This window comes from Pezoporus wallicus, unplaced genomic scaffold (genome assembly GCF_028554395.1).
Source record: "Pezoporus wallicus isolate ANWC-B61680 ecotype Strahan unplaced genomic scaffold, APGP_CSIRO_Pwel_v1 scaffold_6445, whole genome shotgun sequence".
NCBI lineage: Eukaryota > Metazoa > Chordata > Aves > Psittaciformes > Psittacidae > Pezoporus > Pezoporus wallicus.
Genome location: NW_026641753.1, coordinates 5,683,632 through 5,699,734, shown reverse-complemented (window position 1 = coordinate 5,699,734; position 16,103 = coordinate 5,683,632).

Below are 16,103 nucleotides of genomic sequence, written 5' to 3'. Positions count from 1 at the left end.
TGTATATGACTTACTCTGACACTTCGCAGTAGACTTCCGAGGGAGTAGGTGATGGCTGGCTGTTAACCATGATATATTAAGATCTTTAAACTCATGAATTATTATACCTAAAATGAAATGTGCTTTACTGCTCAGTTGAGAAACATCTTTGCATCTGACATCTGTTATGCAGCAATGGGGGTTACATTCATACCTTCACCATGCGCTGTATCATCTCAAAGGCCTTGGCAATGGTTTGGCATGTGGTAGAGCTACTCACTTGCTGTTGGGACATCACATGGCACCAAAACAGTTTGTCACATCCTTTCCAGGTGGAAGGAAGCTCTTTGGAGCTATCACCAATGTGAATGTAAATAGGATTAGTTCTCTGTCCTGGGTTCAGCAATAGCATTCATTTTTGTCCTTAGTAGTAGCTGGTGCAGTGCTGCGTTTTTGACTTTCAGCCTGGGAACAATGCTGATAACACTGATGTTTTTAGTTGTTGCTCAGTAAAGTTTAGTCTGACCAAGGACTTTCTGAGTCTCATGCTCTGCCAGGGAGGAGGGGAAGCTGGGAGGAAGCAGAGACAGGACACCTGACCCAAACTGACCAAAGAGGTATTCCATACCACAGCATCTCATGCCCAAGATGTAGAACTGGGGGCAGTTACCCAGAAGGGCTAGATCACTGCTTGGTTGGGCTGGGTATCAGTCGGCGGGTGGTGAGCAGTTGTATTCTCTTCCCTTGTTATTTCCCTTATCATTATTATTATTGGTGGCGGCAGCAGTGATTTGTGTTACACCTTAGTTACTGGGGGGTTCTTATCTCAACCCATGCGAGTTACATTCTTTTGATTCTCCTTGCCATGCCTCCAGGAGCCGTGGGGGAGGAAGGGGTGGGAGTGAGCGAGCATGGCTTAAACCACAACACTCTCAAAGAGTGGAGGACTGAACTAAACTGTAATTCTTCAAAATGTGTGGTATGAAAGTCTGTTTCTTTCCTTCTCTTTCCTACAGAGTTTTTCAGGATTTGAAATTCAGTATCTGTGGCTGAAGGAAAAACTGGACACTTTCTTCCTTATGTGCCTTTGGGACAAGCATCATGGAACAAGGATGTGCATATAGTCTAAGATTTTTGCAAAGAGGAGGTCTTTTCCAGACTGGACTGATAGGTCATAAAAAACATTCATATGAAGAACTCCAGTTACTGGTAAGAAATCTTTTACTGTTGGGTTGGTTTTGTTTTTTTTTTTCCCATTTATTTTATAGTACACAAATAATTTGTACTTTCTGGATCCAATTCTGTTCATAGCACCACAAAAGTAGAAAAAAACAGAAAAAAACTCAGGAAGGAAACCTGAAGGGATCTCTGGATATTGCCTTAATGCTTGAAATCTTGTTTGAGGGCTTTCTCACTTCTGAGTATTCGTATTAAAGAGTAGTTGAAGACAATTTGTCAGTGTTATCAGGATGAAATGTATTTTTTTTTTTTTTTGTTGTAACAGTTCTTTATGGAGCTTGCTGTGTATTGTGAAATACTGAATAGTCAGTGAAACTGATAGTTAACTTCTAAGTCTCATAAAAATTTCAGACTAAAAAATTCACCTAATCTATTCCTAAATTAATTTTATGCATTGTTCCTTGTAGAGCTTTTAGATTTCTCTTTGTGAGCAGATAATTGCTGCTACTGCCCCTCTCCTCTTGGTAAAGTGGATATTATGAGCTTCAGTACAGTCAATATCTAGAGATGGAAAAAAATTGCACAGTTAGGAGATTCTTCTTCTTCTTAGACTAATTCTTCTCCTTAAACTGTTAAAGTATATGTATGGCTGACATTTTGCTCTAGACTTAGTATCTGTATCATTAAAAATGTTACAGACACAAAAAGTTTCTGGAGCATGAGGTCATGGGCTGTCATTTCCTTTAAAGGGCAGTAGTGTGTTTGTTTTATGAGGATAGTCTTTATCAGGAGACTTACAGCCCTTCTTACTCCTCCTTCAAGGTTTTGCTTTCCCTATGGAGTGTTTGTAAGGACCTGCAGGTGATAGGTAGTACCAAGGGAAGTAGTTCCACTCACAATTTTGGCAGCAGTTTGCTGCATTACTTACAGAAGGGATATGTTGTCATTTCTTTTCCTAAAGCATCCTTGTTTCTTTGCTGTACTTGATTCGGTGTTGAAGGACCCTGAATCCATGATCTGATTTGAGGGTAATGCTGGGGTATAGTAGAAGAGACAAGTTAAGGACACTCCAAGATGCAGCTGGGTGAGCCATATCTGAAGGACATGTATAGCTATTAAATTGACACTGGTTCCAGAAAATAAGCCTCTGTTAGTAATACTGGTCTTTATTTATCTGAGCACAGCAGTGTTCTAATGAAGCAGTGCAGCTTCTAGATGCACACTGGTCCACTTGGCAATTTATTGGAGCATCAGTTAAAGCAAGCAAAAGGTAGTTTATATGCTGATGGAACAAGAGTAATGCAAATACGCACCTTGTGTGTGTACCTGAAAATCCTACTCGGTCATCGGCAAGGAAATTGTTCCCTGTGCTTCATTTAGATGTGACCATTTCCCATAATGTAGGCAGAATAGCTTAATAAATAGGAAACCCCCTTTTGTGAATATTCTGTGTATTCTGTATTGCACGTACCTGATGTCACTTTGGCAACTGAGTGGGGATTTTGGGAGGATTATGAATCATAAATGCAGTCAAACCATGTATCTAGAAGGAATGGTTAGCCTGAGCAGTACTGGTGCTTGTAGTCCCATTGCTTACCCAGGAGTAAGGTAAATAGTGTTTTCCTGTAACACTGGAATTGCTTCAAGAATGCTTTTTCAAACTTTTGTTTATTGTATTCATCTCAGGATTGTGAATAAAACAAACAGTAAAAGATGCAACACTGTTCTTGCAATAAGGTCAAGTAATATAGAGTGAAATCCAGCACTCTGCAGGAGGCCAACACGAGTCATACACCCCAATTAAGCCATCAAAGTAGATTTAAGTGGAATTTATTTGGTATATAAGATTTGAACTATGAGTTTCACCTTTACAGAGGCAGTCTACAAAGAACAAATGCCAGGCTTGAACTTGTCCCCAGATAAATCAATGTTATCCTGCTGATACCACAGGAAAAAAATGATTTCTAGAGTCAAGTCACTTGACTCTTGTTTGTAAATACCTATTTCTAAACCTTTGGAAAAGTATTTCAGCAGAGAAAATAAGGAGAACACATTCCTGTCGTGGCCTTATGGCTTTTGTGAATTATTTATTCTGGGTTCTGGGTGACTTGTTTCTTGCCCTTGCCATCTGTAGATTTAGTGATTTATATTTCCACTGCAGAATGTTACCCAGGTTTGAATATTGAGTACAACAGCACAAGGCATAAGGAAATGGTGAGGTACAGGAAATGAAGATCTTCATGTTAACCATGTTCAAAGGGTTAAGGAATACAGAACAAAGTTTTTGCACTATCATTTGATTATCTTTCTCTTTTAGTCTGTGTTTGGACATTTCTAGTACACAGTAGAGACTACAGTATCATAACATTTTAATCTTCTTGTATATATGGAATTTGTAGGCTCTGTGTAAACAAATATTCCCAATACACTGTCTATATTAAAAATCTGATATTTCTTGAAGACCTGCTTAGGGAACATTTATGGTTTTCTATATGCTGACTTCATATATTGGCTTGATGCTGGGATTCTGAATTTGTGATCACTTGGCCTTTCTTGTTTGTTTGTTTTTTTTTAAATATAATAATTAGTTAAGCCTAATGCTTTAGATAAACGTTTTTCTCTCCTTCAGCTGAACAAAATAAATTACAAGAGCACTCCCTTCTGTATTGATTAAGATGTTAAGCTTAATAGAAAATGGGGAAAACACCTACCTGAGCTCAGCTTCTTGGCTGAACTGGTTTAGTTAATGTTTAGTGAACTGTATCTAAAAGGAAGGAACAAACGAATCTAATTTGAAAGTTCTGAGTTTCCTATAGGTGCTGTACATAGAATTTGGGCAGTGATATCAAAACCTGATCTGCATTTGCTCCTTGACGATTGTGGGAGCCTTGTCTTTTCATGCATCTGGGAATGAGAATGCTTCTCGTCATCCCATATTGAAACAAATACTGGAGTTATTATCTGATGGAACTTACTTTCTTGAAATAAGTGCATGTGATTCAGTATGACACCTGAACAGCTCATTATGTCCTTTCATATTGATATATTTTCAGGTTTTCTTTAGTGCTGCAATAAATTTTGCCCTTAAAATGTGTGTGTTTGTTCAAATGCACTTTCAAAACATCAGCCTTTTGTGGACAGAGCTCATCATGAAAGGAGCTGTCAAAGATGAACATGCAGTTTGTTACTGCAGGGAACCAATAAATAAGAATTCAAGCTATTCAACATTTAGCTGTAGGAAATTTGAAGACATTCAAGCTTTAATGTCACAAACATTCATAGAGTGCCGAGAGAGCTGTCAGAATGTCTTTAATGACGCCACTTAATGGGAGCAGATAAATGTAGAATGGGACCCAAGGCCTATACCTGAGGAGTGCCATAAACAACTCTGTCAATACAGAGAAAAATACAGATCACTGAAATCTTGTTGTGAGAGGAAGGAACGTGTTATTGGAATTAAAATGTTGCAGGTCTAGCCCAGTGGTCTGGGAAGCTGCCAGCAGTTTCATTAGCTGTAGGGAATTCTATCAGTTCAGATTGGTAGAGCAACCTTCTGTAGTGGAAGGTGTCCATTCCTATGGCAGAGGGTTGGAACTACATGAGCTTTAAGGTCCCTTCCAACCCAGACCATTCTATGACTCTATACTTACAAGCACAAGTAAGTATACTTTCATTAATGAGTCCAGTGACAAAGGATGTTTGGGGCGAAAGGAATAAAGCATTATGAAACTTCATCACAGAGGTGAAACACAACAAAACTCCTGCAATGCTGATCTTTAATGAAAAAATACTGTATTTGACACTGTCATTTTTCTGCCAGTCTTGTTTGTTGCAAGACAAATTGTTGCATGCAGTCCAGGTTATAGTAAGAGCAAACTGCGTATTTCTGGCTGTGATTTGAAATTAAAAGTTGGGTGAATGCAAGCAGTCTTCCTCTTTGCCCTGTCCTTTCATTCTGGGAGAATACATGATCAAAACTAAAGTGCAGGCTACTCAGCTAGTTAAGGTGTAATTACAGTTAAGATTGTGGTTAAGTTATTGATACAAGTGAACCTTTAGTAATATGCTTAAAAACTGTACTGATTAGAAATTGATTGCTGAATACAGCTCCAAATACAGACCACTGGAGCACTTGCATGGCTGCAGCTAGTTTCATTGGATTTTCACCAATGTGTATTGAGAGTAAGTCTGCAGAGAATTAGGTTTGAAAATCATATTTTGTTTTATCCAATTAATAAGCTGATGGCTATGAATGTACCTACAAAAGGAAAAAAATGCCTATAAAATATATCACAGTGAAGTGTCAAAGGTATTTTCAGTTAGAATCTTTATATTTTTTTCTCTATTTTAAATATACAACTAAGAATTTTTAATTAGATTTGCAATTAAGTTGGTAAATGCTACATAAGTGAAAGTTAATTTTAAGTATTTTCTCTTAACTGCAAACTGGATTTATCATTAAAATTGTGAAAGGGAAATCCACGGATATCACCGCGGGTTTGTATGCCTGCAATCATTAATTTTATATGAAGTGTCTGTCAGTAGGACTGAATGCCATTTTGCTTATCATCCTAACGAAGGCATACAGGGAAAGGTCCAGAGAATAGGAAAGAAGTTACTGTAGATCATTTGGCCACGGGTTTTTCAGTTTAACTACATTATGTTCATGTCTCAGAATACCGAAGAAGCTGTTCACTACATGTGTGTGTGTTATATCCAAATGGATATGCTTGTCAGCATTGTTTTCATGTCATATTTTATGAGTGGCGATACCTGGTAGATAAGTAACGTTGGTTGTTCAGGCTTTCCAAGGTATCTTACTTTAATACTCCTGGAGTCCTCTTGCCACTCTGTATTGCACACATTTTGTGCCCCATTAATGTCATTGAGGGTTATGTGTGAGTTTGGAAGGAAGATAGAGCTAAGGAAAGAACACCTGAAATTAATATTTACCACCAAATAGACAAATTGGCCTGCTTCTAAGGCAGGATTTCACAGATGCATGTATTTTAAAGAGTAGAATTGTCACTGAATTGAAAACAATAAACATGTAGAGCCTTTATTATGGAGTGCCCAACATCGAAGTGCTCTTAGCATTATTAGTAAATCATAGTATTTTATGATAAGCACATGGCTCATTCATCTGCCTTTTTTATAGCGCAGCTTTTGCAACGCTGCTGAAGTTAGGTCTGATATAGAAGGCCTGTGTGAAAATAGAAGCATTTCATTAGGGCTGCATTAAAAGGAAACTAAAGTGATGAAAATATGCCAGTAATAAATCTCCACAATTAATGACCCAAATTAATGAAAGTTCTGAATTCAGGAATGAAATAAGAGCTTCTAGAATACTTGCCCACAGATATCTAGCTTTGAGTCTCAGAAAAGAGAGGATTAATTTATGTCCTTTTCCATGGATTAATGTTATTTGGCATAATTTGTAAAGTTCTTTCTTCTCTCTCATTCTTGCGTGTAGTGTCAGACCTGTATGCTGAGAGCTATGAGAGGAAGTAGTGAGTAAAGGAATAATGCATATATTATCCCTTCTCCTAGTTAAGTATCCTGTGCATCTGCAGATTCAGTTAGTTTTGGAAACAGGAGAAAGTGCTTGGTTAGCAACATATATTTTCAGATGTTTTTTGTGTGGAGGTTTAATATGCATAGCCTGTCTTCAGTACACCTGTATGCAGTACACTGAAAATGGATCTTTTAGGAAACTGCATTTATTTTGCATTATCCCTCGATAACCTTTACCAGTGGAAACATTTTAGGTTCTTTTAAAGCAGAACTACAAATACAGGACTGTTACATTTAAAGGAATTCACATCTGACTTATGTTGCTAGAAAATGATAGCCTTGCAGGTAATGTAATCGTATATTTTTAAGAAATAATGCTTATGGATAATAAGTTTAAATATACTTTCTTTATATCTTCGACAGAAATTTAAAAACCCTGTATGTATCTCACATTATCCCATATAGTTGGCAGAAATGCAATGTTTAGTCCTCCAAGTTTGTCTGTCTCTTCCTACCTAATTTACCTTCAGATGATAAGGTTGGCTATTTATGTTTACTAGAAGTGCTAACACAGGTGGCAGTGCTTGACACTGGAGGCATATGCTGAGATCGGTAGTACTCCAACTCTTACCAAGGCATTCAGTGCTGTTACAACATGAATCATCCATAATTAGAGAGAGTCAAAAGCTGAGATTTCTGCAGCAGAGATGATAACATTGAACTCAGACTTTAAAAATATTGTGGGGAAAAAAATCTTCCAGAGCTTCCTATTTACTTGTTATCAGCAATGCCAAAGAGTTGCAAGAACCAGGAATTTCAGAGGAAGAGCTCCTACTTTAGTCTACAGAGGCAAATGGAAGTTCAGGAGTGTATGAAGTTGTGGGTAACCATTGCTAGAAAAATTGAGAGGCCCTTAGTGGCAGTACTGGAATAGCATCAGGACTTTGATGAGGATGCTAACGTAGCAGCTCTTTGTCTTCCGTTATTGTGAATAGAATGGTATTAGAGGACACTGCCTCTGCTTTCTATGTTTCAGATGAGAGCAGCACTTGGGCTGATTCCATGTTATCCGTACTGTTTTTGTAAAATCAGTGGTGGTCTCGCCAAATTGCAAACATGATTGTTCTTTCCTTTCAGTTTCAGTCTGTGAGTAGGTATTCTCATTATCAAGCTCTGCCTAGTGCTGCTGAATATGCTGCTCTGGTGACTGGGTGTCAGTAAGCTGTCTCTGAACTAATTTTTAGAGAAAAAAATCAGTACTGTGTGAGTAAAGATGTGCATTAGGGCTGAGCCTGCTGAAGGGGGAAATCCATCTCCTCCCACCCTTTCCTTTATGCTGGCTGTGTGGCTTGTTGAACCATTTTTTAACCAATTCTGTTTGCTATACCCAGCAGAAATGCATTAATTTTTTATTTGCTGGGTTTTTTCTACTGATGTAGAACAAAACACTAGACCATATCATCCAAATGCTTGTCAGGGAACATCTGGGTAAAAACTGCCAAGATACTGGCTCTGCTAGAATTAGTAACTTCTGTCTGTACCAGTTTAGTTGTCCTGTAGGAATCTTTTCTTTTTTCTTTTTTCTCTTATTGTTTTGTTTGGTTTTTTTTTGTACTCTTTAGTTTATTTATTAATGAGGCCTTTCCTGCTCGATTTCCATTCCCTTTGTGCCAAAGGAACCTCCCAAGTGTTGCTGTCTTCCTTTTTAAGGACACTTGAGCCAATATTATGTCTGTGTTTTTCTTACCATTTCTCTTACATTATATGTACATATATATACTTCTTTCCTCTGGGCTCATTTGTAGCTCCTGGGCACATAACTAGCTTCACAGTACTTCTGTCACTTCCAGCGTGGGAGCTTCAGGCATAGCCCAGCTCCTGGAAGGGATTAATCTGGCACATTTCCCTGACAGGCAACGTGACTTTCATAGCAGAACAGGGACATGAGTTCCCCACCCTCAGCTTCTGAAGCCCTTTAGCCTTTCTCAAAGGAGAGTAGCAGTAGTACAGCAAAAACCCATTAATGTGGTACTTTTCTCAGGCTGATATATGCTGTTCCTCAGGAGGGATAATTACAGCAAGCACACCTAGAGCGTCATGCCATGGAATATACCCACAGAGATTCGTACACTAGGCTCTGTAGCTGGAGAAGGGCATGCTTCCCTGCCAGGGGAGTCCAGCCTATGGCATCAGGCAAAGCTAAATGTAGCTGCCTTGGGGCAAGTTACTACCATGTTCTCTTTTGTTGTTGTATTTCTAGTTACCAAGTCATTTTATCTTTGTCTGTACTTAGAAATACCGGATTTGTCCCCAGAAGTGTGTGTGTGCATGTGTAAAACATATACAGTAAAATATGATGGATATGTGCTTAAGATTACATTGTAAAGATATAAGTGAGATGTATTAAATATTTGAAGTACAAATATTTAGTAATATTTTTTATGATTAATAAATCCAAAATAGCTATTTTCTCTCCTTTGCCATTTCTTAGAATGAACTGATCCTGTGCCTTTTTTTTTTCATTTAGTACAGTCTCTACCGTGAAAATGTATTTTAAGATATTTTCATTATTTCAGATACACAAGGAAAGACTAATCAGCTAATGTTAGAAGACTAGCAACATTCAAATGCAACAACAGATGGCATTAGAAATACTGCTTGAATAGGGAGTTTAAGATGAGGCTCGGAACTCCACATGTATTTCTGCCTAGGTGCCTAGGTTGCAGCACATGCCTCTTGATGTACAACTGCTTTTGCCTGCAGATCACGGCTATATTTAGGCACTTGCAAAGAAAAAATGAAGTGAAAACCAAAATGAATAATGATTTAAATATCCAAATGTGGTCATGCTTGCCAGTTATTACAGTATGAAATGTTTACATTGAGTTGTATTAACTGTGTTGCTCTCAGAACCGGCAATTGACAGTTTATTATTAATATCAATTTATCCAAGCTTTGCAAAAGCCTGAACATTTGGATTATAATTCTCTGTACCAAGTATCAAGGTCAAAAAATATTTCCCTTTATTTTATGAATATAATCTAAAATGTTCTCTGTGTGTACAAGAACAAGGGAAGAAACTAAAGTATTCTTTGCTGCAATTAAAACAGAAAGAACCCACGGGGTAGTGACCTTAGAGAAGGCTTTGCACTGCTAGTTAATGCAACAGCGAATAGGTATTTGGCAATGGCAGCCATTTGTCTCTGTTTCCTCAAACTCTTGACATTTTTAACTTTTGAAAATGTTCATTTATTAGATGTTCTTTGCATACTTCATAGTTTGTGGCCACTAAATACTGAATTATGTCCTCTAGCCTCAGCCTGTTCCAAAACCTCAAATCATATTTGCATTTATGCATATGTACAATATCTGGGCTGTTGTATCATTCTCAAAGACTGATCAGTGAAGCCACCCGCACTCTAGAGCTGCATGAGCTCTTTAGACACCTTGTAATTCTGTCCTGGTTTCAGCTGGCATAAAGCTAATGCTCTTCTTAACAGCTGTACAGTGCTGTGTTTTGGCTTTAGTCTGAGAACAATGCTGATAACACACTGACGGTTTAGTTGTTACTCAGTAGTGCTTAGCCTGATCAAGGACTTTTCCATCTCTCATGCTCTGCCAGTGAGGAGGAACACAGAAAGCTGGGAAGGAGCAGACAGGACACCTTGCCCAAACTAGCCGAAGGGGTATTCCTCACCACAGAGTGTCATGCTCAATATATAAACTGGGGGGAGTTGGCTGGGAGGTGCTGATCACTGTCTGGGGACAGGCTGGACATCAGCAGTGAGTAGTGAGCAATTGTATTGTGCATCAGTGCTGTTGGATTTAATTCCTCTCTCTCTCTTTGTAATTTTCCTTTATTATTGTTATTGTAATATTTTACTTTATTTCAGTTATTAAACTGTTCTTAATTTTAACCCACAGGTTTTACCTTTTTCCAGTTCTCCTCCCCATCCACCAGGGAAGGGGGACAGTGAGCAAGTGGCTGCCTGGTGTTTAGTTCCCATCAGGGGTTAAACCATGATAAATTCATACTTCATTGCATGGGATTAAAATGAAATAACCTTGTCTTTGGACAGTAACTGCTTGAATTGAAATAAAGTTTAAAGGAATAATAAGTGTCTCACAAGATGTGTCATGGATTCACAGAATCATAGAATAGTTAGGGTTGAAAAGGACCTTAAGATCATCTAGTTCCAACCCCCCTGCCATGGTCAGGGACACCTCATCCTAAACCATCTCACCCAAGGCCTCGTCCAACCTGCTCTTGAACACTGCCAGGGATGGAGCATTCACAACCTCCCTGGGCAACCCATTCCAGTGTCTCACCACACTAACAGGAAAGAATTTCTTCCTTTTATCCAATCTAAACTTCCCCTGTTTAAGTTTGAACCCGTTACCCCTTGTCCTATCACTACAGCCCCTAATGAAGATTGGATGAGTTAAGTTAAAATGGACCTGTATTGGATTTGGAAGCTGGGAAGAATATTGAAGCTTAGAACTAAAAGTACATTTTTTCCTAGCTTCCATAAAAAGATAACACTGGAATTTTGTTTGATAAAAAATGTTAGCATAACTCAGAATTCTTATTCCAATTTGGATTAAAATAAAAATGTGGATTTGAGAATTCTAAGGTTTTTCCCTCCTCCAGTAGAGCCCTTAATTGCATATTTCCTTACTGTTTCCTAGTCATATCAAGTAAGACTGGCACCATATGGAAACACAGAGTAGTCTTCATGGAAAAAGTGTTATTAATTAGAGAGTTAACTGCAAGGTTAATGTCTGGTCCCAAGACAAATACAAACGGTGTGTTTGGTAAAGAAGGGGCAGAACAGCTGAAATGATGTGTTGTGCAAGGCCCTGAATGAGACAGCTTGAACTCTTTAATATTGTATTACAGTGTCAGTCAGTGTCATATTCTGGTGAAATTTAACATGGAGATAACATATGGTATCTTACAATGGAGTATTAATGTTTGTATACCTGATATAGACAAGTAACTGATCTTTATTACTGCAGTATGAGTTGCTTCAGTACTCAGTATTCAGTGTCTTAGGAAGTCAACCTGCTGATTTTTAGTACAAGAGTACATGGTGAAGTTTTAGGCTCACATGTAAGGACAGGTTGGTGTGAGGGTATTTCAGGTAAGCTACAAGATTTTGGAGTGCCTGAGAATGTAGTCTAAATTGCTGCAGATACAATATGCAATCAAAATTGCTAATACTAAGTAACTATAAGATGCTTTGAGCATTAAATCCCTTATTACGATTTTTGTCAGTAATTAAGTTATGCACTTTTGATCTTAAAGCATTTACTAAGATCAGCTCAACTGTTAAATGAGTCTCTTGCTGAAAGTACACGTTTTCTTTTACAGTGGTGCTGAAACAGTGAATGCCATTTATCTGGTTCTCTTCTTGCATTGACATCATCACTCCAGTCTCTGAATGTTTTCCAAGCATATATTATATGTTCCTGTGCATCAGAAGCTTTGTGACAGTGGAATGATTAAGTGATGAAAGCTAACATTTTAGACAGATTTAGCATTTGAATTGATTACAAAGGTATGTCCATTTTTTAATTAATAGAAATTGTTAAAATAAAAATGTTTAAAATGTTTCAAAATGTTTGAAGTTCCATAACAATTCTTGTGAGCAGTATCTGGAACTTGTTAAATGTTTCAAAACTTCATTTTCTGAATTTCATCATTTTTCTACTATGTTTTTAGAAGTTTTAGTATATTGATTTATATATGCTTTAAAAAGATACTTCAGAATTTTGTAAAGCTGTTTCCTGGGTTCTGATGTGTATATGCATCATATGAAATACCCATGTAATATGCCGTAGCATAACAATATACACATTGTAGTATTTAATTCTATATTTTATTTCAGAAATCATCACAACACTTCACCAGATCACTTTGAATTAAATCTGTTCTGTTAATGCTTTTATTTTTGTAAGATTTGTTTCCACCCAGTTACTCATAATATGCCTGAAATAGCAGCTTTATTTCAGGAAGAACTCCAATGCAAATTTCATTTTTACTCATATAAATACATAATTTCTCGTCTGCATCCATAAGTATGCTAATCTGCTACTTTGCGTTAACCTGGCTTTGTGAGGCCTGCTGTCAGTATGATTCCTGAGGAAAGTAGTTCTAGAAATCACCTCCAAGTATGCCTTTGCACATTATTTACTTTATATGTTCATCCTCTAAGCATTTACTATTTATGTTTGTTACCATCTTTAATACATTAATGTGTCTAATTGTAAGTGCATATAATCCATATACATAATACATATACATGAAATTCATATTGGAACTTCATGTTGTATGTATGGTATATATTTTACTAATTTGATTCACGTATTAGATGGCTTATTCACCAAAACAAATTTTAACAGGCAAATGGTAGAATTTAACAAATAATGTTGGTTTGTCTTTTTCCACTAAATAATGTAACTCCAGCTTTTCTCAGTGATAAATTTCTGTAGATCTACATACCAGTAACAAACATCATTTTGTTTGTTAAGCCAACTCCCAAAATTGCCTGCTACTTCTATAAGCCCAGCAGAACCTGAGCAAGTTCAACAAAGGGCAGCTGCCGTACAGAATGGCTTGAGAGATGTTTGAAAGATATTCCCTTCCTGCTGCTCTGAATGGGTAGCTGTAATGAAATAGCTTGACCTTTAATTCAGAGTGTTCCTATTTGTGTTGGTACGAAATAACTTCATACTTAATTTCAGCTTTCCTTTTTTTTTTTTTAAGACACAAAATTTAAAAATACGATTTTCTGTGGCCATTTTATACAATTGAAGAAAGCTGAAAATACAAAACCTACTTTTCCTCAGTTTTCAAAGCAAATAATAGGTCAATCTTTCCCATAATCCATAAATTCTAAATTCCATACTACTCAGAATGCAAAATGGAGCCAAAGATGGTTTTCAGTGATCATAAGCCTGTCAACTGACCTCTGAGTGTCAGAGTTGGAGCTCAGCACAATTTTAAGAGCAGTGTTTGACAAATGATTTCTGAATTTGAAAAATTTGTTCTTGACCTCATTTCCTAGAGTTTCAGATGGAGAAATTCTGTAACTGACTATTAGTTGTCTTAACCACTGGACTGTCACTCTTGCCTCCGTGTGTTTGCTAAGGGTGGAAGGTTAGGGTTCTTCAGTCATACTTCATGGAGCTGAGTTGTCTTCCTAAGCTGGTGCAGCTATTTGCACTGGAGTCCTTTTCACCAGTGTAAAGTTAGGCCCTGAACAGTGGCACATCATATTGGCAGCTATTATGCCCTATTAAGGTCTTTCCTAGAGCCTTTAACATACTTGTCTGGTATTGGTGATTTTCACCATATCTTCTGATTTTTGGGGAGAGCACATGGACAGAAAAATACTGCTTCAGCTAACTTTTTCTTTTTTTTTCTTCTAACACCTACTTTTTTTTCACTTTTTTCATAGAATAGAATAAATTGGAAAGGCCGGGAAAGAACAGATCCAAGGGAAACCTGGAAAGAGCTGTGCAGGGTAAAGACAAGAACTTGTTTTCCTCCTTTATTTACATTTTAAATTGAGGTCCCAATATCTCAACAAGGTGTACCTTGTTAATAACTTGCAGATCCAGCTAGGAATGGTAGCATCAGAGAAAATAGGCCTATCTAGAATGTTCTTTACAAAGAAAGAATCATGAAATTCTCTCCCTTATCTGTTCTTCTGCCACAGGAATTCTGCTTCATTGTCATTACTCACTGTGGAATTAATTCAGATGACCACAGCTGTCGTATACGCAGGCATAGTTTTGCGGGTGATGGGTATTTTTCAAAAGAGCTTATATCTTTCCTGAATTTTGCCATCTTATTCTCTGAGGCATATTATCTCTTATGAGAGCATAATATGTCTGCCTGAGTGCAGGTACTGTACAAGAGCTTTATTTTAATTGTTGTCTCGTTCTCAGTTGGCTAAACACAGCACTGCATAATAAAATTACTGTTGCACAAGCGCAGTTGTACTGACCAGAGGTGTCATTCTTGAAAGCAATGTTCTCTTCAATAGGGAGTTTCTGCTCCAGAGTAAAAATCCTGGGGCAGCAAAAAAACAAGAGGAAAAATCTTTACTTTTAATCACCTTGAAAACAGGCTTCTCAAAGTGTGAGTTTTCCCTACAGCCTGCTCACTAAGCAGCTGCCAAGTACAGCACAAACAAAAAAAGGTTCTCTGACTGAAACAATAACTAGCCAGACCAGAGAAAAGCCCTAATGCAAACACAGACACTATGTCGTAGTAGCATTTCCTTGAATCTACACCAAAGCCTCTTTCAGCCACAACAGTAATATATAGATTCTTGACAAGGAAGTGGGTTTTGATGGAGGTGGCAGTATCATATAGCTTTCCTGCTCTTTTATCAGCATAGCAATGGAGCTGTCTTCTATCAAGAAAAAGGGAAAAATGCCAAGGGAAATAAAATCAACCAGGCAAATTTCTTACATTTAGACGGATGAGCTGCACACCCTTGTTTGGAAAATTTAAAGCACTACAAGCTCAAAAGACTTTTTGCCAATGCAGCTTTAAATGATAATTCAAAGGCTTTTGTGAGATTGCTCACAATCTACTTTAATAAATTCAGTTCTGTTGTGAGTTTAACAAGTGCTTGTACTGTGTGTTAGGTAGCAATACTGTAGGGACATCTTAGCTTTTGATGGCTGTGGTTCTGTGGTTTTGCTTTGCTTTTGGAGGTTTTGAACAGAGGTTTGACAGAGAGGGCAGGGATACTCAATAAGATAATCCTGGGGGATCCTCTGGTTACAGGCGCTTTAGGAAAAGACACTTGGGAAAAGTTCAGATGTAGATTCATATTTAATCTTTCAAACTTGTCCATCTTTTAAACCGAATTTAGATTTAATTTAATCTTCACAACTATACTCCAGATAGGAATTTACTGCAGACATTTTCTCCGTTCACTGATATTCTGGGGATGGAATAATTTTAGTTGAAATACACAGAACTAGGTTGAACTTGCTCTATCCCTGTTCCCAGCCATCTGGATTAATTTCTCTCATCTGATAATGAGTCTCCATCATCATTTATTCTTCTAGTAGATTTTTGGACCTGTTCTCAACTCTGCAATCTCTAATATTGCCTTAACAGTTTACAAAGATAGCCTGGAAGGTAGCTGCAAAGGCATTCTCATTACTTTAATGAGTTTCTGACCACTGATCCAGGCCATCAGCCCTATATTTAATTAAAGTAGCACAAGCTGTGTATCCACCAAATGTCTAGGCAAAGGTCAACAATCTGTTCCGGGCACCAGCACTCTTGTAATTGTTGTTAGGACTAGAGGGAGGCTCTAAAAAAGATAGAAACCAGCTCAACTCAGGGCTTTTTAGGGGTGCTGTTGTCATATTCCTTTTCCTTTGTTAACTTTGAACTGCCT